General features: G+C 49.2%; 7 non-coding genes across 7 annotated transcripts; all 7 read left to right on the forward strand.

The window, feature by feature from the left end:
• Nucleotides 1-1,354: 1,354 nt before the first annotated feature.
• On the forward strand, nucleotides 1,355-1,428 carry Trnaa-agc (transfer RNA alanine (anticodon AGC)). Its single transcript has one exon. It is a non-coding gene; the product is annotated as a tRNA-Ala (tRNA).
• Nucleotides 1,429-2,931: 1,503 nt separating this feature from the next.
• Trnaa-agc (transfer RNA alanine (anticodon AGC)) lies at nucleotides 2,932-3,006 on the forward strand. The gene has a single exon. It is a non-coding gene; the product is annotated as a tRNA-Ala (tRNA).
• A 3,074-nt stretch (nucleotides 3,007-6,080) lies between these two features.
• On the forward strand, nucleotides 6,081-6,154 carry Trnaa-agc (transfer RNA alanine (anticodon AGC)). Its single transcript has one exon. It is a non-coding gene; the product is annotated as a tRNA-Ala (tRNA).
• Nucleotides 6,155-9,226: 3,072 nt separating this feature from the next.
• Nucleotides 9,227-9,300, forward strand: Trnaa-agc (transfer RNA alanine (anticodon AGC)). Its single transcript has one exon. It is a non-coding gene; the product is annotated as a tRNA-Ala (tRNA).
• Nucleotides 9,301-10,769: 1,469 nt separating this feature from the next.
• On the forward strand, nucleotides 10,770-10,842 carry Trnaa-agc (transfer RNA alanine (anticodon AGC)). Its single transcript has one exon. It is a non-coding gene; the product is annotated as a tRNA-Ala (tRNA).
• A 3,082-nt stretch (nucleotides 10,843-13,924) lies between these two features.
• Nucleotides 13,925-13,997, forward strand: Trnaa-agc (transfer RNA alanine (anticodon AGC)). Its single transcript has one exon. It is a non-coding gene; the product is annotated as a tRNA-Ala (tRNA).
• A 3,063-nt stretch (nucleotides 13,998-17,060) lies between these two features.
• On the forward strand, nucleotides 17,061-17,134 carry Trnaa-agc (transfer RNA alanine (anticodon AGC)). The gene has a single exon. It is a non-coding gene; the product is annotated as a tRNA-Ala (tRNA).
• The last annotated feature ends 1,607 nt before the right edge of the window (nucleotides 17,135-18,741 follow it).

Raw genomic sequence — 18,741 nt, forward strand, 5'->3', positions numbered from 1 at the left:
ACCTACACTTAATTTAGAAACAGTACAAATGTTCCCATAAGATTCTCAAGCCTACGTCGGAAAGATCTGCCTTGCGCCGATTTCACGTAAATCCCACTGCACGTTCCCATTCTTTGCGTGCAGTCGGCTGCTACTGGTGTTGCTGGTTGTGACTGCTGATAACAGATGCCGTAGCAATCAATTCATGGAGTGAGTTGTATGTTTTGCGATAGTCTGTCTCTGACAAGGAAGCACAGGTGATATAGGTGCGAACACAGGAAGCTTGCAGCCCCTCGCTGCCTGCAGACACAGAGCAGCCACACTAGAAGAGCGGCCTAAGCTGTAGGCGAAATGTGCTCATTCGCTTTGGCGCGACGTCGAACTGTAAATAAGGCTGTCACTAGCGTGAGCGTCGTGTAAAGTCGGAAAAGTCATCTGCATGCGTGATTGCCAAGTTTGGGGAGCGTTTCGTAGTACGATCAGTGCAATGGAGACGCGGAAACTTGTTGTGTCCCAGTGTTTTGCAGTTGGACGACAAGAGTTTTACACAGTAGCAAAGAGCGAGGCACTGAGTTGGCATGAACAATGGAGAGCACAATGGGGCTCGAGATGTGCTTGTTACCTCAGGTGCTGTGTGATTGTCGACAAGGAGTGAAATGGACCAATTTGTGACCGCCCTTTCAATTTAAGACGTTCAAAACAGACGGAATTTGCATTCGTAATACCAGAGCATCGAAACTACTTGGAACTCTTGTGTATATGAACGTGTCCGCGCCTTTGTATTCTGGTACCTTCGCCGCTACAAACCAACCAACCATCGTGTCCGTGCACATCAGAGTCGCAAAGAATGGAGAATAGCCAGGCTTGGTCGTGTGTGTAGCTGTAGCTCAGTTGGCAGATCGTTCGCTTAGCGTGTGAACGGTCTCGGGTTCAAGCCCCGGCTCCTCCATGTTTTGTGGTCAGTGCATGGTAAGTGTTGTTCGCGGCGAACATAAACGCACGCAAGAAGTTGCAAAACCAGCGTCACAGACTGATATGATGTATACTGTCATAAGGAGAGCAAGATGTAAGTGTGGGGACCGGCTGTTATCGTGGTGTCATCGAGTGCAGATCTGTCTTAGGTATCATGGCTTAACGTCATTGAAGTCTAGAGGTGGACAACACGTTCGTCTTACTCAGAGCGGTGTCTGAACTCTATTTTCGACGTTATGGGTGCCACTTTCATTGTGGCCAACTACGATTCGATACAGAATGCACGAAACCTGAAAGACACCCTCACTTATACATAGAGAGTAGTGTTTGTCTGCGGAATAATGGGAGTGCAAGGGTCTGTGACGTTGATATGACTGTATGTAGCACTACTAGTTATCGGGGGGGTGGGCGTAGCTCAGATGGTAGAGCGCTCGCTTAGCGTGCGAGAGGTACTGGGATCGATACCCAGCGCCTCCAGAATTTTTATCACACCTACATGCGCACCTTGCCATGCAAGTGGAATAATTCCCAACCGGCAGAGGTGTGTAGGCAGATACAAGCGAACGATTAGCATCCACAATTGGCGAGCGTGCTTTTATTCGTGCGCAGGAAGCACCCTCCTCCCACACCTACACTTAATTTAGAAACAGTACAAATGTTCCCATAAGATTCTCAAGCCTACGTCGGAAAGATCTGCCTTGCGCCGATTTCACGTAAATCCTACTGCACGTTCCCAGTCTTTGCGTGCAGTCGGCTGCTACTGGTGTTGCTGGTTGTGACTGCTGATAACAGATGCCGTAGCAATCAATTCATGGAGTGAGTTGTATGTTTTGCGATAGTCTGTCTCTGACAAGGAAGCACAGGTGATATAGGTGCGAACACAGGAAGCTTGCAGCCCCTCGCTGCCTGCAGACACAGAGCAGCCACAGTAGAAGAGCGGCCTAAGCTGTAGGCGAAATGTGCTCATTCGCTTTGGCGCGACGTCGAACTGTAAATAAGGCTGTCACTAGCGTGAGCGTCGTGTAAAGTCGGAAAAGTCATCTGCATGCGTGATTGCCAAGTTTGGGGAGCGTTTCGTAGTACGATCAGTGCAATGGAGACGCGGAAACTTGTTGTGTCCCAGTGTTTTGCAGTTGGACGACAAGAGTTTTACACAGTAGCAAAGAGCGAGGCAATGAGTTGGCATGAACAATGGAGAGCACAATGGGGCTCGAGATGTGCTTGTTACCTCAGGTGCTGTGTGATTGTCGACAAGGAGTGAAATGGACCAATTTGTGACCGCCCTTTCAATTTAAGACGTTCAAAACAGATGGAATTTGCATTCGTAATACCAGAGCATCGAAACTACTTGGAACTCTTGTGTATATGAACGTGTCCGCGCCTTTGTATTCTGGTACCTTCGCCGCTACAAACCAACCAACCATCGTGTCCGTGCACATCAGAGTCGCAAAGAATGGAGAATAGCCAGGCTTGGTCGTGTGTGTAGCTGTAGCTCAGTTGGCAGATCGTTCGCTTAGCGTGTGAACGGTCTCGGGTTCAAGCCCCGGCTCCTCCATGTTTTGTGGTCAGTGCATGGTAAGTGTTGGTCGCGGCGAACATAAACGCACGCAAGATGTTGCAAAACCAGCGTCACAGGCTGATATGATGTATACTGTCATAAGGAGAGCAAGATGTAAGTGTGGGGACCGGCTGTTATGGTGGTGTCATCGAGTGCAGATCTGTCTTAGGTATCACGGCTTAACGTCATTGAAGTCTAGAGGTGGACAACACGTTCGTCTTACTCAGAGCGGTGTGTGAACTCTATTTTCGACGTTATGGGTGCCACTTTAATTGTGGCAAACTACGATTCGATACAGAATGCACGAAACCTGAAAGACACCCTCACTGATACATAGAGAGTAGCGTTTGTCTGCGGAATAATGGGAGTGCAAGGGTCTGTGACGTTGATATGACTGTATGTAGCACTACTAGTTATCGGGGGGGTGGGCGTAGCTCAGATGGTAGAGCGCTCGCTTAGCGTGCGAGAGGTACTGGGATCGATACCCAGCGCATCCAGAATTTTTATCACACCTACATGCGCACCTTGCCATGCAAGTGGAATAATTCCCAACCGGCAGAGGTGTGTAGGCAGATACAAGCGAACGATTAGCATCCACAATTGGCGAGCGTGCTTTTATTCGTGCGCAGGAAGCACCCTCCTCCCACACCTACACTTAATTTAGAAACAGTACAAATGTTCCCATAAGATTCTCAAGCCTAAGACGGAAAGATCTGCCTTGCGCCGATTTCACGTAAATCCCACTGCACGTTCCCATTCTTTGCGTGCAGTCGGCTGCTACTGGTGTTGCTGGTTGTGACTGCTGATAACAGATGCCGTAGCAATCAATTCATGGAGTGAGTTGTATGTTTTGCGATAGTCTGTCTCTGACAAGGAAGCACAGGTGATATAGGTGCGAACACAGGAAGCTTGCAGCCCCTCGCTGCCTGCAGACACAGAGCAGCCACACTAGAAGAGCGGCCTAAGCCGTAGGCGAAATGTGCTCATTCGCTTTGGCGCGACGTCGAACTGTAAATAAGGCTGTCACTAGCGTGAGCGTCGTGTAAAGTCGGAAAAGTCATCTGCATGGGTGATTGCCAAGTTTGGGGAGCGTTTCGTAGTACGATCAGTGCAATGGAGACGCGGAAACTTGTTGTGTCCCAGTGTTTTGCAGTTGGACGACAAGAGTTTTACACACTGAGTTGGCATGAACAATGGAGAGCACAATGGGGCTCGAGATGTGTTTGTTACCTCAGGTGCTGTGTGATTGTCGACAAGGAGTGAAATGGACCAATTTGTGACCGCCCTTTCAATTTAAGACGTTCAAAACAGACGGAATTTGCATTCGTAATACCAGAGCATCGAAACTACTTGGAACTCTTGTGTATATGAACGTGTCCGCGCCTTTGTATTCTGGTACCTTCGCCGCTACAAACCAACCAACCATCGTGTCCGTGCACATCAGAGTCGCAAAGAATGGAGAATAGCCAGGCTTGATCGTGTGTGTAGATGTAGCTCAGTTGGCAGTTCGTTCGCTTAACGTGTGAACGGTCTCGGGTTCAAGCCCCGGCTCCTCCATGTTTTGTGGTCAGTGCATGGTAAGTGTTGGTCGCGGCGAACATAAACGCACGCAAGAAGTTGCAAAACCAGCGTCACAGACTGATATGATGTATACTGTCATAAGGAGAGCAAGATGTAAGTGTGGGGACCGGCTGTTATCGTGGTGTCATCGAGTGCAGATCGGTCTTAGGTATCACGGCTTAACGTCATTGAAGTCTAGAGGTGGACAACACGTTCGTCTTACTCAGAGCGGTGTCTGAACTCTATTTTCGACGTTATGGGTGCCACTTTCATTGTGGCCAACTACGATTCGATACAGAATGCACGAAACCTGAAAGACACCCTCACTGATACATAGAGAGTAGCGTTTGTCTGCGGAATAATGGGAGTGCAAGGGTCTGTGACGTTGATATGACTGTATGTAGCACTACTAGTTATCGGGGAGGGTGGGCGTAGCTCAGATGGTAGAGCGTTCGGTTAGCGTGCGAGAGGTACTGGGATCGATACCCAGGGCCTCCAGAATTTTTATCACACCTACATGCGCACCTTGCCATGCAAGTGGAATAATTCCCAACCGGCAGAGGTGTGTAGGCAGATACAAGCGAACGATTAGCATCCACAATTGGCGAGCGTGCTTTTATTCGTGCGCAGGAAGCACCCTCCTCCCACACCTACACTTAATTTAGAGACAGTACAAATGTTCCCATAAGATTCTCAAGCCTACGTCGGAAAGATCTGCCTTGCGCCGATTTCACGTAAATCCCACTGCACGTTCCCATTCTTTGCGTGCAGTCGGCTGCTACTGGTGTTGCTTGTTGTGACTGCTGATAACAGATGCCGTAGCAATCAATTCATGGAGTGAGTTGTATGTTTTGCGATAGTCTGTCTCTGACAAGGAAGCACAGGTGATATAGGTGCGAACACAGGAAGCTTGCAGCCCCTCGCGCCTGCAGACACAGAGCAGCCACACTAGAAGAGCGGCCTAAGCCGTAGGCGAAATGTGCTCATTCGCTTTGGCGCGACGTCGAACTGTAAATAAGGCTGTCACTAGCGTGAGCGTCGTGTAAAGTCGGAAAAGTCATCTGCATGGGTGATTGCCAAGTTTGGGGAGCGTTTCGTAGTACGATCAGTGCAATGGAGACGCGGAAACTTGTTGTGTCCCAGTGTTTTGCAGTTGGACGACAAGAGTTTTACACAGTAGCAAAGAGCGAGGCACTGAGTTGGCATGAACAATGGAGAGCACAATGGGGCTCGAGATGTGCTTGTTACCTCAGGTGCTGTGTGATTGTCGACAAGGAGTGAAATGGACCAATTTGTGACCGCCCTTTCAATTTAAGACGTTCAAAACAGACGGAATTTGCATTCGTAATACCAGAGCATCGAAACTACTTGGAACTCTTGTGTATATGAACGTGTCCGCGCCTTTGTATTCTGGTACCTTCGCCGCTACAAACCAACCAATTATCGTGTCCGTGCACATCAGATTCGCAAAGAATGGAGAATAGCCAGGTTTGATCTTGTGTGTAGCTGTAGCTCAGTAGGCAGATCGTTCGCTTAGCGTGTGAACGGTCTCGGGTTCAAGCCCCGGCTCCTCCATGTTTTGTGGTCAGTGCATGGTAAGTGTTGGTCGCGGCGAACATAAACGCACGCAAGAGGTTGCCAAACCAGCGTCACAGACTGATATGATGTATACTGTCATAAGGAGAGCAAGATGTAAGTGTGGGGACCGGCTGTTATCGTGGTGTCATCGAGTGCAGATCTGTCTTAGGTATCACGGCTTAACGTCATTGAAGTCTAGAGGTGGACAACACGTTCGTCTTACTCAGAGCGGTGTCTGAACTCTATTTTCGACGTTATGGGTGCCACTTTCATTGTGGCAAACTACGATTCGATACAGAATGCACGAAACCTGAAAGACACCCTCACTGATACATAGAGAGTAGCGTTTGTCTGCGGAATAATGGGAGTGCAAGGGTCTGTGACGTTGATATGACTGTATGTAGCACTACTAATTATCGGGGGGGGGGGGGGGGGTGGACGTAGCTCAGATGGTAGAGCGCTCGCTTAGCGTGCGAGAGGTACTGGGATCGATACCCAGCGCCTCCAGAATTTTTATCACACCTACATGCGCACCTTGCCATGCAAGTGGAATAATTCCCAACCGGCAGAGGTGTGTAGGCAGATACAAGCGAACGATTAGCATCCACAATTGGCGAGCGTGCTTTTATTCGTGCGCAGGAAGCACCCTCCTCCCACACCTACACTTAATTTAGAAACAGTACAAATGTTCCCATAAGATTCTCAAGCCTAAGTCGGAAAGATCTGCCTTGCGCCGATTTCACGTAAATCCCACTGCACGTTCCCATTCTTTGCGTGCAGTCGGCTGCTACTGGTGTTGCTGGTTGTGACTGCTGATAACAGATGCCGTAGCAATCAATTCATGGAGTGAGTTGTATGTTTTGCGATAGTCTATCTCTGACAAGGAAGCACAGGTGATATAGGTGCGAACACAGGAAGCTTGCAGCCCCTCGCTGCCTGCAGACACAGAGCAGCCACACTAGAAGAGCGGCCTAAGCCGTAGGCGAAATGTGCTCATTCGCTTTGGCGCGACGTCGAACTGTAAATAAGGCTGTCACTAGCGTGAGCGTCGTGTAAAGTCGGAAAAGTCATCTGCATGGGTGATTGCCAAGTTTGGGGAGCGTTTCGTAGTACGATCAGTGCAATGGAGACGCGGAAACTTGTTGTGTCCCAGTGTTTTGCAGTTGGACGACAAGAGTTTTACACACTGAGTTGGCATGAACAATGGAGAGCACAATGGGGCTCGAGATGTGTTTGTTACCTCAGGTGCTGTGTGATTGTCGACAAGGAGTGAAATGGACCAATTTGTGACCGCCCTTTCAATTTAAGACGTTCAAAACAGACGGAATTTGCATTCGTAATACCAGAGCATCGAAACTACTTGGAACTCTTGTGTATATGAACGTGTCCGCGCCTTTGTATTCTGGTACCTTCGCCGCTACAAACCAACCAACCATCGTGTCCGTGCACATCAGAGTCGCAAAGAATGGAGAATAGCCAGGCTTGATCGTGTGTGTAGCTGTAGCTCAGTTGGCAGTTCGTTCGCTTAGCGTGTGAACGGTCTCGGGTTCAAGCCCCGGCTCCTCCATGTTTTGTGGTCAGTGCATGGTAAGTGTTGGTCGCGGCGAACATAAACGCACGCAAGAAGTTGCAAAACCAGCGTCACAGACTGATATGATGTATACTGTCATAAGGAGAGCAAGATGTAAGTGTGGGGACCGGCTGTTATCGTGGTGTCATCGAGTGCAGATCGGTCTTAGGTATCACGGCTTAACGTCATTGAAGTCTAGAGGTGGACAACACGTTCGTCTTACTCAGAGCGGTGTCTGAACTCTATTTTCGACGTTATGGGTGCCACTTTCATTGTGGCCAACTACGATTCGATACAGAATGCACGAAACCTGAAAGACACCCTCACTGATACATAGAGAGTAGCGTTTGTCTGCGGAATAATGGGAGTGCAAGGGTCTGTGACGTTGATATGACTGTATGTAGCACTACTAGTTATCGGGGAGGGTGGGCGTAGCTCAGATGGTAGAGCGTTCGGTTAGCGTGCGAGAGGTACTGGGATCGATACCCAGGGCCTCCAGAATTTTTATCACACCTACATGCGCACCTTGCCATGCAAGTGGAATAATTCCCAACCGGCAGAGATGTGTGGGCAGATACAAGCGAACGATTAGCATCCACAATTGGCGAGCGTGCTTTTATTCGTGCGCAGGAAGCACCCTCCTCCCACACCTACACTTAATTTAGAGACAGTACAAATGTTCCCATAAGATTCTCAAGCCTACGTCGGAAAGATCTGCCTTGCGCCGATTTCACGTAAATCCCACTGCACGTTCCCATTCTTTGCGTGCAGTCGGCTGCTACTGGTGTTGCTGGTTGTGACTGCTGATAACAGATGCCGTAGCAATCAATTCATGGAGTGAGTTGTATGTTTTGCGATAGTCTGTCTCTGACAAGGAAGCACAGGTGATATAGGTGCGAACACAGGAAGCTTGCAGCCCCTCGCGCCTGCAGACACAGAGCAGCCACACTAGAAGAGCGGCCTAAGCCGTAGGCGAAATGTGCTCATTCGCTTTGGCGCGACGTCGAACTGTAAATAAGGCTGTCACTAGCGTGAGCGTCGTGTAAAGTCGGAAAAGTCATCTGCATGGGTGATTGCCAAGTTTGGGGAGCGTTTCGTAGTACGATCAGTGCAATGGAGACGCGGAAACTTGTTGTGTCCCAGTGTTTTGCAGTTGGACGACAAGAGTTTTACACAGTAGCAAAGAGCGAGGCACTGAGTTGGCATGAACAATGGAGAGCACAATGGGGCTCGAGATGTGCTTGTTACCTCAGGTGCTGTGTGATTGTCGACAAGGAGTGAAATGGACCAATTTGTGACCGCCCTTTCAATTTAAGACGTTCAAAACAGACGGAATTTGCATTCGTAATACCAGAGCATCGAAACTACTTGGAACTCTTGTGTATATGAACGTGTCCGCGCCTTTGTATTCTGGTACCTTCGCCGCTACAAACCAACCAATTATCGTGTCCGTGCACATCAGATTCGCAAAGAATGGAGAATAGCCAGGTTTGATCTTGTGTGTAGCTGTAGCTCAGTAGGCAGATCGTTCGCTTAGCGTGTGAACGGTCTCGGGTTCAAGCCCCGCCTCCTCCATGTTTTGTGGTCAGTGCATGGTAAGTGTTGGTCGCGGCGAACATAAACGCACGCAAGAGGTTGCCAAACCAGCGTCACAGACTGATATGATGTATACTGTCATAAGGAGAGCAAGATGTAAGTGTGGGGACCGGCTGTTATCGTGGTGTCATCGAGTGCAGATCTGTCTTAGGTATCACGGCTTAACGTCATTGAAGTCTAGAGGTGGACAACACGTTCGTCTTACTCAGAGCGGTGTGTGAACTCTATTTTCGACGTTATGGGTGCCACTTTCATTGTGGCAAACTACGATTCGATACAGAATGCACGAAACCTGAAAGACACCCTCACTGATACATAGAGAGTAGCGTTTGTCTGCGGAATAATGGGAGTGCAAGGGTCTGTGACGTTGATATGACTGTATGTAACACTACTAATTATCGGAGGGGGGGGGGGGTGGACGTAGCTCAGATGGTAGAGCGCTCGCTTAGCGTGCGAGAGGTACTGGGATCGATACCCAGCGCCTCCAGAATTTTTATCACACCTACATGCGCACCTTGCCATGCAAGTGGAATAATTCCCAACCGGCAGAGGTGTGTAGGCAGATACAAGCGAACGATTAGCATCCACAATTGGCGAGCGTGCTTTTATTCGTGCGCAGGAAGCACCCTCCTCCCACACCTACACTTAATTTAGAAACAGTACAAATGTTCCCATAAGATTCTCAAGCCTAAGTCGGAAAGATCTGCCTTGCGCCGATTTCACGTAAATCCCACTGCACGTTCCCATTCTTTGCGTGCAGTCGGCTGCTGCTGATAACAGATGCCGTAGCAATCAATTCATGGAGTGAGTTGTATGTTTTGCGATAGTCTGTCTCTGACAAGGAAGCACAGGTGATATAGGTGCGAACACAGGAAGCTTGCAGCCCCTCGCTGCCTGCAGACACAGAGCAGCCACACTAGAAGAGCGGCCTAAGCCGTAGGCGAAATGTGCTCATTCGCTTTGGCGCGACGTCGAACTGTAAATAAGGCTGTCACTAGCGTGAGCGTCGTGTAAAGTCGGAAAAGTCATCTGCATGGGTGATTGCCAAGTTTGGGGAGCGTTTCGTAGTACGATCAGTGCAATGGAGACGCGGAAACTTGTTGTGTCCCAGTGTTTTGCAGTTGGACGACAAGAGTTTTACACACTGAGTTGGCATGAACAATGGAGAGCACAATGGGGCTCGAGATGTGTTTGTTACCTCAGGTGCTGTGTGATTGTCGACAAGGAGTGAAATGGACCAATTTGTGACCGCCCTTTCAATTTAAGACGTTCAAAACAGACGGAATTTGCATTCGTAATACCAGAGCATCGAAACTACTTGGAACTCTTGTGTATATGAACGTGTCCGCGCCTTTGTATTCTGGTACCTTCGCCGCTACAAACCAACCAACCATCGTGTCCGTGCACATCAGAGTCGCAAAGAATGGAGAATAGCCAGGCTTAGTCGTGTGTTTAGCTGTAGCTCAGTTGGCAGTTCGTTCGCTTAGCGTGTGAACGGTCTCGGGTTCAAGCCCCGGCTCCTCCATGTTTTGTGTTCAGTGCATGGTAAGTGTTGGTCGCGGCGAACATAAACGCACGCAAGAGGTTGCAAAACCAGCGTCACAGACTGATATGATGTATACTGTCATAAGGAGAGCAAGATGTAAGTGTGGGGACCGGCTGTTATCGTGGTGTCATCGAGTGCAGATCTGTCTTAGGTATCACGGCTTAACGTCATTGAAGTCTAGAGGTGGACAACACGTTCGTCTTACTCAGAGCGGTGTGTGAACTCTATTTTCGACGTTATGGGTGCCACTTTCATTGTGGCAAACTACGATTCGATACAGAATGCACGAAACCTGAAAGACACCCTCACTGATACATAGAGAGTAGCGTTTGTCTGCGGAATAATGGGAGTGCAAGGGTCTGTGACGTTGATATGACTGTATGTAGCACTACTAATTATCGGGGGAGGGGGGGGGCGTAGCTCAGATGGTAGAGCGCTCGCTTAGCGTGCGAGGGGTACTGGGATCGATACCCAGCGCCTCCAGAATTTTTATCACACCTACATGCGCACCTTGCCATGCAAGTGGAATAATTCCCAACCGGCAGAGGTGTGTAGGCAGATACAAGCGAACGATTAGCATCCACAATTGGCGAGCGTGCTTTTATTCGTGCGCAGGTAGCACCCTCCTCCCACACCTACACTTAATTTAGAAACAGTACAAATGTTCCCATAAAATTCTCAAGCCTAAGTCGGAAAGATCTGCCTTGCGCCGATTTCACGTAAATCCCACTGCACGTTCCCATTCTTTCCGTGCAGTCGGCTGCTACTGGTGTTGCTGGTTGTGACTGCTGATAACAGATGCCGTAGCAATCAATTCATGGAGTGAGTTGTATGTTTTGCGATAGTCTGTCTCTGACAAGGAAGCACAGGTGATATAGGTGCGAACACAGGAAGCTTGCAGCCCCTCGCTGCCTGCAGACACAGAGCAGCCACACTAGAAGAGCGGCCTAAGCCGTAGGCGAAATGTGCTCATTCGCTTTGGCGCGACGTCGAACTGTAAATAAGGCTGTCACTAGCGTGAGCGTCGTGTAAAGTCGGAAAAGTCATCTGCATGGGTGTTTGCCAAGTTTGGGGAGCGTTTCGTAGTACGATCAGTGCAATGGAGACGCGGAAACTTGTTGTGTCCCAGTGTTTTGCAGTTGGACGACAAGAGTTTTACACACTGAGTTGGCATGAACAATGGAGAGCACAATGGGGCTCGAGATGTGCTTGTTACCTCAGGTGCTGTGTGATTGTCGACAAGGAGTGAAATGGACCAATTTGTGACCGCCCTTTCAATTTAAGACGTTCAAAACAGACGGAATTTGCATTCGTAATACCAGAGCATCGAAACTACTTGGAACTCTTGTGTATATGAACGTGTCCGCGCCTTTGTATTCTGGTACCTTCGCCGCTACAAACCAACCAACCATCGTGTCCGTGCACATCAGAGTCGCAAAGAATGGAGAATAGCCAGGCTTGGTCGTGTGTGTAGCTGTAGCTCAGTTGGCAGTTCGTTCGCTTAGCGTGTGAACGGTCTCGGGTTCAAGCCCCGGCTCCTCCATGTTTTGTGGTCAGTGCATGGTAAGTGTTGGTCGCGGCGAACATAAACGCACGCAAGAAGTTGCAAAACCAGCGTCACAGACTGATATGATGTATACTGTCATAAGGAGAGCAAGATGTAAGTGTGGGGACCGGCTGTTATCGTGGTGTCATCGAGTGCAGATCTGTCTTAGGTATCACGGCTTAACGTCATTGAAGTCTAGAGGTGGACAACACGTTCGTCTTACTCAGAGCGGTGTCTGAACTCTATTTTCGACGTTATGGGTGCCACTTTCATTGTGGCCAACTACGATTCGATACAGAATGCACGAAACCTGAAAGACACCCTCACTGATACATAGAGAGTAGTGTTTGTCTGCCGAATAATGGGATTGCAAGGGTCTGTGACGTTGATATGACTGTATGTAGCACTACTAGTTATTGGGGGGGGGGGGGGGTGGGCGTAGCTCAGATGGTAGAGCGTTCGCATAGCGTGCGAGAGGTACTGGGATCGATACCCAGGGCCTCCAGAATTTTTATCACACCTACATGCGCACCTTGCCATGCAAGTGGAATAATTCCCAACCGGCAGAGATGTGTAGGCAGATACAAGCGAACGATTAGCATCCACAATTGGCGAGCGTGCTTTTATTCGTGCGCAGGAAGCACCCTCCCCCCACACCTACACTTAATTTAGAGACAGTACTAATGTTCCCGTAAGATTCTCAAGCCTACGTCGGAAAGATCTGCCTTGCGCCGATTTCACGTAAATCCCACTGCACGTTCCCATTCTTTGCGTGCAGTCGGCTGCTACTGGTGTTGCTGGTTGTGACTGCTGATAACAGATGCCGTAGCAATCAATTCATGGAGTGATTTGTATGTTTTGCGATAGTCTGTCTCTGACAAGGAAGCACAGGTGATATAGGTGCGAACACAGGAAGCTTGCAGCCCCTCGCTGCCTGCAGACACAGAGCTGCCACACTAGAAGAGCGGCCTAAGCCGTAGGAGAAATGTGCTCATTCGCTTTGGCGCGACGTCGAACTGTAAATAAGGCTGTCACTAGCGTGAGCGTCGTGTAAAGTCGGAAAAGTCATCTGCATGGGTGATTGCCAAGTTTGGGGAGCGTTTCGTAGTACGATCAGTGCAATGGAGACGCGGAAACTTGTTGTGTCCCAGTGTTTTGCAGTTGGACGACAAGAGTTTTACACAGTAGCAAAGAGCGAGGCACTGAGTTGGCATGAACAATGGAGAGCACAATGGGGCTCGAGATGTGCTTGTTACCTCAGGTGCTGTGTGATTGTCGACAAGGAGTGAAATGGACCAATTTGTGACCGCCCTTTCAATTTAAGACGTTCAAAACAGACGGAATTTGCATTCGTAATACCAGAGCATCGAAACTACTTGGAACTCTTGTGTATATGAACGTGTCCGCGCCTTTGTATTCTGGTACCTGCGCCGCTACAAACCAACCAATTATCGTGTCCGTGCACATCAGATTCGCAAAGAATGGAGAATAGCCAGGTTTGATCGTGTGTGTAGCTGTAGCTCAGTAGGCAGATCATTCGCTTAGCGTGTGAACGGTCTCGGGTTCAAGCCCCGGCTCCTCCATGTTTTGTGTTCAGTGCATGGTAAGTGTTGGTCGCGGCGAACATAAACGCACGCAAGAGGTTGCAAAACCAGCGTCACAGACTGATATGATGTATACTGTCATAAGGAGAGCAAGATGTAAGTGTGGGGACCGGCTGTTATCGTGGTGTCATCGAGTGCAGATCTGTCTTAGGTATCACGGCTTAACGTCATTGAAGTCTAGAGGTGGACAACACGTTCGTCTTACTCAGAGCGGTGTGTGAACTCTATTTTCGACGTTATGGGTGCCACTTTCATTGTGGCAAACTACGATTCGATACAGAATGCACGAAACCTGAAAGACACCCTCACTGATATATAGAGAGTAGCGTTTGTCTGCGGAATAATGGGAGTGCAAGGGTCTGTGACGTTGATATGACTGTATGTAGCACTACTAATTATCGGGGGGGGGGGGGGGGGGGGCGTAGCTCAGATGGTAGAGCTCTCGCTTAGCGTGCGAGAGGTACTGGGATCGATACCCAGCGCCTCCAGAATTTTTATCACACCTACATGCGCACCTTGCCATGCAAGTGGAATAATTCCCAACCGGCAGAGGTGTGTAGGCAGATACAAGCGAACGATTAGCATCCACAATTGGCGAGCGTGCTTTTATTCGTGCGCAGGAAGCACCCTCCTCCCACACCTACACTTAATTTAGAAACAGTACAAATGTTCCCATAAGATTCTCAAGCCTAAGTCGGAAAGATCTGCCTTGCGCCGATTTCACGTAAATCCCACTGCACGTTCCCATTCTTTGCGTGCAGTCGGCTGCTACTGGTGTTGCTGGTTGTGACTGCTGATAACAGATGCCGTAGCAATCAATTCATGGAGTGAGTTGTATGTTTTGCGATAGTCTGTCTCTGACAAGGAAGCACAGGTGATATAGGTGCGAACACAGGAAGCTTGCAGCCCCTCGCTGCCTGCAGACACAGAGCAGCCACACTAGAAGAGCGGCCTAAGCCGTAGGCGAAATGTGCTCATTCGCTTTGGCGCGACGTCGAACTGTAAATAAGGCTGTCACTAGCGTGAGCGTCGTGTAAAGTCGGAAAAGTCATCTGCATGGGTGTTTGCCAAGTTTGGGGAGCGTTTCGTAGTACGATCAGTGCAATGGAGACGCGGAAACTTGTTGTGTCCCAGTGTTTTGCAGTTGGACGACAAGAGTTTTACACACTGAGTTGGCATGAACAATGGAGAGCACAATGGGGCTCGAGATGTGCTTGTTACCTCAGGTGCTGTGTGATTGTCGACAAGGAGTGAAATGGACCAATTTGTGACCGCCCTTTCAATTTAAGACGTTCAAAACAGACGGAATTTGCATTCGTAATACCAGAGCATCGAAACTACTTGGAACTCTTGTGTATATGAACGTGTCCGCGCCTTTGTATTCTGGTACCTTCGCCGCTACAAACCAACCAACCATCGTGTCCGTGCACATCAGAGTCGCAAAGAATGGAGAATAGCCAGACTTGGTCGTGTGTGTAGCTGTAGCTCAGTTGGCAGTTCGTTCGCTTAGCGTGTGAACGGTCTCGGGTTCAAGCCCCGGCTCCTCCATGTTTTGTGGTCAGTGCATGGTAAGTGTTGGTCGCGGCGAACATAAACGCACGCAAGAAGTTGCAAAACCAGCGTCACAGACTGATATGATGTATACTGTCATAAGGAGAGCAAGATGTAAGTGTGGGGACCGGCTGTTATCGTGGTGTCATCGAGTGCAGATCTGTCTTAGGTATCACGGCTTAACGTCATTGAAGTCTAGAGGTGGACAACACGTTCGTCTTACTCAGAGCGGTGTCTGAACTCTATTTTCGACGTTATGGGTGCCACTTTCATTGTGGCCAACTACGATTCGATACAGAATGCACGAAACCTGAAAGACACCCTCACTGATACATAGAGAGTAGTGTTTGTCTGCCGAATAATGGGAGTGCAAGGGTCTGTGACGTTGATATGACTGTATGTAGCACTACTAGTTACCGGGGGGGGGGGGGGGGGCGTAGCTCAGATGGTAGAGCGTTCGCTTAGCGTGCGAGAAGTACTGGGATCGATACCCAGGGCCTCCAGAATTTTTATCACACCTACATGCGCACCTTGCCATGCAAGTGGAATAATTCCCAACCGGCAGAGATGTGTAGGCAGATACAAGCGAACGATTAGCATCCACAATTGGCGAGCGTGCTTTTATTCGTGCGCAGGAAGCACCCTCCTCCCACACCTACACTTAATTTAGAGACAGTACAAATGTTCCCGTAAGATTCTCAAGCCTACGTCGGAAAGATCTGCCTTGCGCCGATTTCACGTAAATCCCACTGCACGTTCCCATTCTTTGCGTGCAGTCGGCTGCTACTGGTGTTGCTGGTTGTGACTGCTGATAACAGATGCCGTAGCAATCAATTCATTGAGTGATTTGTATGTTTTGCGATAGTCTGTCTCTGACAAGGAAGCACAGGTGATATAGGTGCGAACACAGGAAGCTTGCAGCCCCTCGCTGCCTGCAGACACAGAGCAGCCACACTAGAAGAGCGGCCTAAGCCGTAGGCGAAATGTGCTCATTCGCTTTGGCGCGACGTCGAACTGTAAATAAGGCTGTCACTAGCGTGAGCGTCGTGTAAAGTCGGAAAAGTCATCTGCATGCGTGATTGCCAAGTTTGGGGAGCGTTTCGTAGTACGATCAGTGCAATGGAGACGCGGAAACTTGTTGTGTCCCAGTGTTTTGCAGTTGGACGACAAGAGTTTTACACACTGAGTTGGCATGAACAATGGAGAGCACAATGGGGCTCGAGATGTGCTTGTTACCTCAGGTGCTGTGTGATTGTCGACAAGGAGTGAAATGGACCAATTTGTGACCGCCCTTTCAATTTAAGACGTTCAAAACAGACGGAATTTGCATTCGTAATACCAGAGCATCGAAACTACTTGGAACTCTTGTGTATATGAACGTGTCCGCGCCTTTGTATTCTGGTACCTGCGCCGCTACAAACCAACCAATTATCGTGTCCGTGCACACCAGATTCGCAAAGAATGGAGAATAGCCAGGTTTGATCGTGTGTGTAGCTGTAGCTCAGTAGGCAGATCGTTCGCTTAGCGTGTGAACGGTCTCGGGTTCAAGCCCCGGCTCCTCCATGTTTTGTGTTCAGTGCATGGTAAGTGTTGGTCGCGGCGAACATAAACGCACGCAAGAGGTTGCAAAACCAGCGTCACAGACTGATATGATGTATACTGTCATAAGGAGAGCAAGATGTAAGTGTGGGGACCGGCTGTTATCGTGGTGTCATCGAGTGCAGATCTGTCTTAGGTATCACGGCTTAACGTCATTGAAGTCTAGAGGTGGACAACACGTTCGTCTTACTCAGAGCGGTGTGTGAACTCTATTTTCGACGTTATGGGTGCCACTTTCATTGTGGCAAACTACGATTCGATACAGAATGCACGAAACCTGAAAGACACCCTCACTGATATATAGAGAGTAGCGTTTGTCTGCGGAATAATGGGAGTGCAAGGGTCTGTGACGTTGATATGACTGTATGTAGCACTACTAATTATCGGGGGGGGGGGGGGGGGGTGGGCGTAGCTCAGATGGTAGAGCTCTCGCTTAGCGTGCGAGAGGTACTGGGATCGATACCCAGCGCCTCCAGAATTTTTATCACACCTACATGCGCACCTTGCCATGCAAGTGGAATAATTCCCAACCGGCAGAGGTGTGTAGGCAGATACAAGCGAACGATTAGCATCCACAATTGGCGAGCGTGCTTTTATTCGTGCGCAGGAAGCACCCTCCTCCCACACCTACACTTAATTTAGAAACAGTACAAATGTTCCCATAAGATTCTCAAGCCTAAGTCGGAAAGATCTGCCTTGCGCCGATTTCACGTAAATCCCACTGCACGTTCCCATTCTTTGCGTGCAGTCGGCTGCTACTGGTGTTGCTGGTTGTGACTGCTGATAACAGATGCCGTAGCAATCAATTCATGGAGTGAGTTGTATGTTTTGCGATAGTCTGTCTCTGACAAGGAAGCACAGGTGATATAGGTGCGAACACAGGAAGCTTGCAGCCCCTCGCTGCCTGCAGACACAGAGCAGCCACACTAGAAGAGCGGCCTAAGCCGTAGGCGAAATGTGCTCATTCGCTTTGGCGCGACGTCGAACTGTAAATAAGGCTGTCACTAGCGTGAGCGTCGTGTAAAGTCGGAAAAGTCATCTGCATGGGTGATTGCCAAGTTTGGGGAGCGTTTCGTAGTACGATCAGTGCAATGGAGACGCGGAAACTTGTTGTGTCCCAGTGTTTTGCAGTTGGACGACAAGAGTTTTACACACTGAGTTGGCATGAACAATGGAGAGCACAATGGGGCTCGAGATGTGCTTGTTACCTCAGGTGCTGTGTGATTGTCGACAAGGAGTGAAATGGACCAATTTGTGACCGCCCTTTCAATTTAAGACGTTCAAAACAGACGGAATTTGCATTCGTAATACCAGAGCATCGAAACTACTTGGAACTCTTGTGTATATGAACGTGTCCGCGCCTTTGTATTCTGGTACCTTCGCCGCTACAAACCAACCAACCATCGTGTCCGTGCACATCAGAGTCGCAAAGAATGGAGAATAGCCAGGCTTGGTCGTGTGTGTAGCTGTAGCTCAGTTGGCAGTTCGTTCGCTTAGCGTGTGAACCGTCTCGGGTTCAAGCCCCGGCTCCTCCATGTTTTGTGGTCAGTGCATGGTAAGTGTTGGTCGCGGCGAACATAAACGCACGCAAGAAGTTGCAAAACCAGCGTCACAGACTGATATGATGTATACTGTCATAAGGAGAGCAAGATGTAAGTGTGGGGACCGGCTGTTATCGTGGTGTCATCGAGTGCAGATCTGTCTTAGGTATCACGGCTTAACGTCATTGAAGTCTAGAGGTGGACAACACGTTCGTCTTACTCAGAGCGGTGTCTGAACTCTATTTTCGACGTTATGGGTGCCACTTTCATTGTGGCAAACTACGATTCGATACAGAATGCACGAAACCTGAAAGACACCCTCACTGATACATAGAGAGTAGTGTTTGTCTGCGGAATAATGGGAGTGCAAGGGTCTGTGACGTTGATATGACTGTATGTAGCACTACTAGTTATCGGGGGGGTGGGCAGAGCTCAGATGGTAGAGCGTTCGCTTAGCGTGCGAGAGGTACTGGGATCGATACCCAGCGCCTCCAGAATTTTTATCACACCTACATGCGCACCTTGCCATGCAAGTGGAATA

The sequence above is a fragment of the Schistocerca gregaria genome, chromosome 11 (assembly GCF_023897955.1).
Source record: "Schistocerca gregaria isolate iqSchGreg1 chromosome 11, iqSchGreg1.2, whole genome shotgun sequence".
In the NCBI taxonomy this organism is placed as follows: domain Eukaryota; kingdom Metazoa; phylum Arthropoda; class Insecta; order Orthoptera; family Acrididae; genus Schistocerca; species Schistocerca gregaria.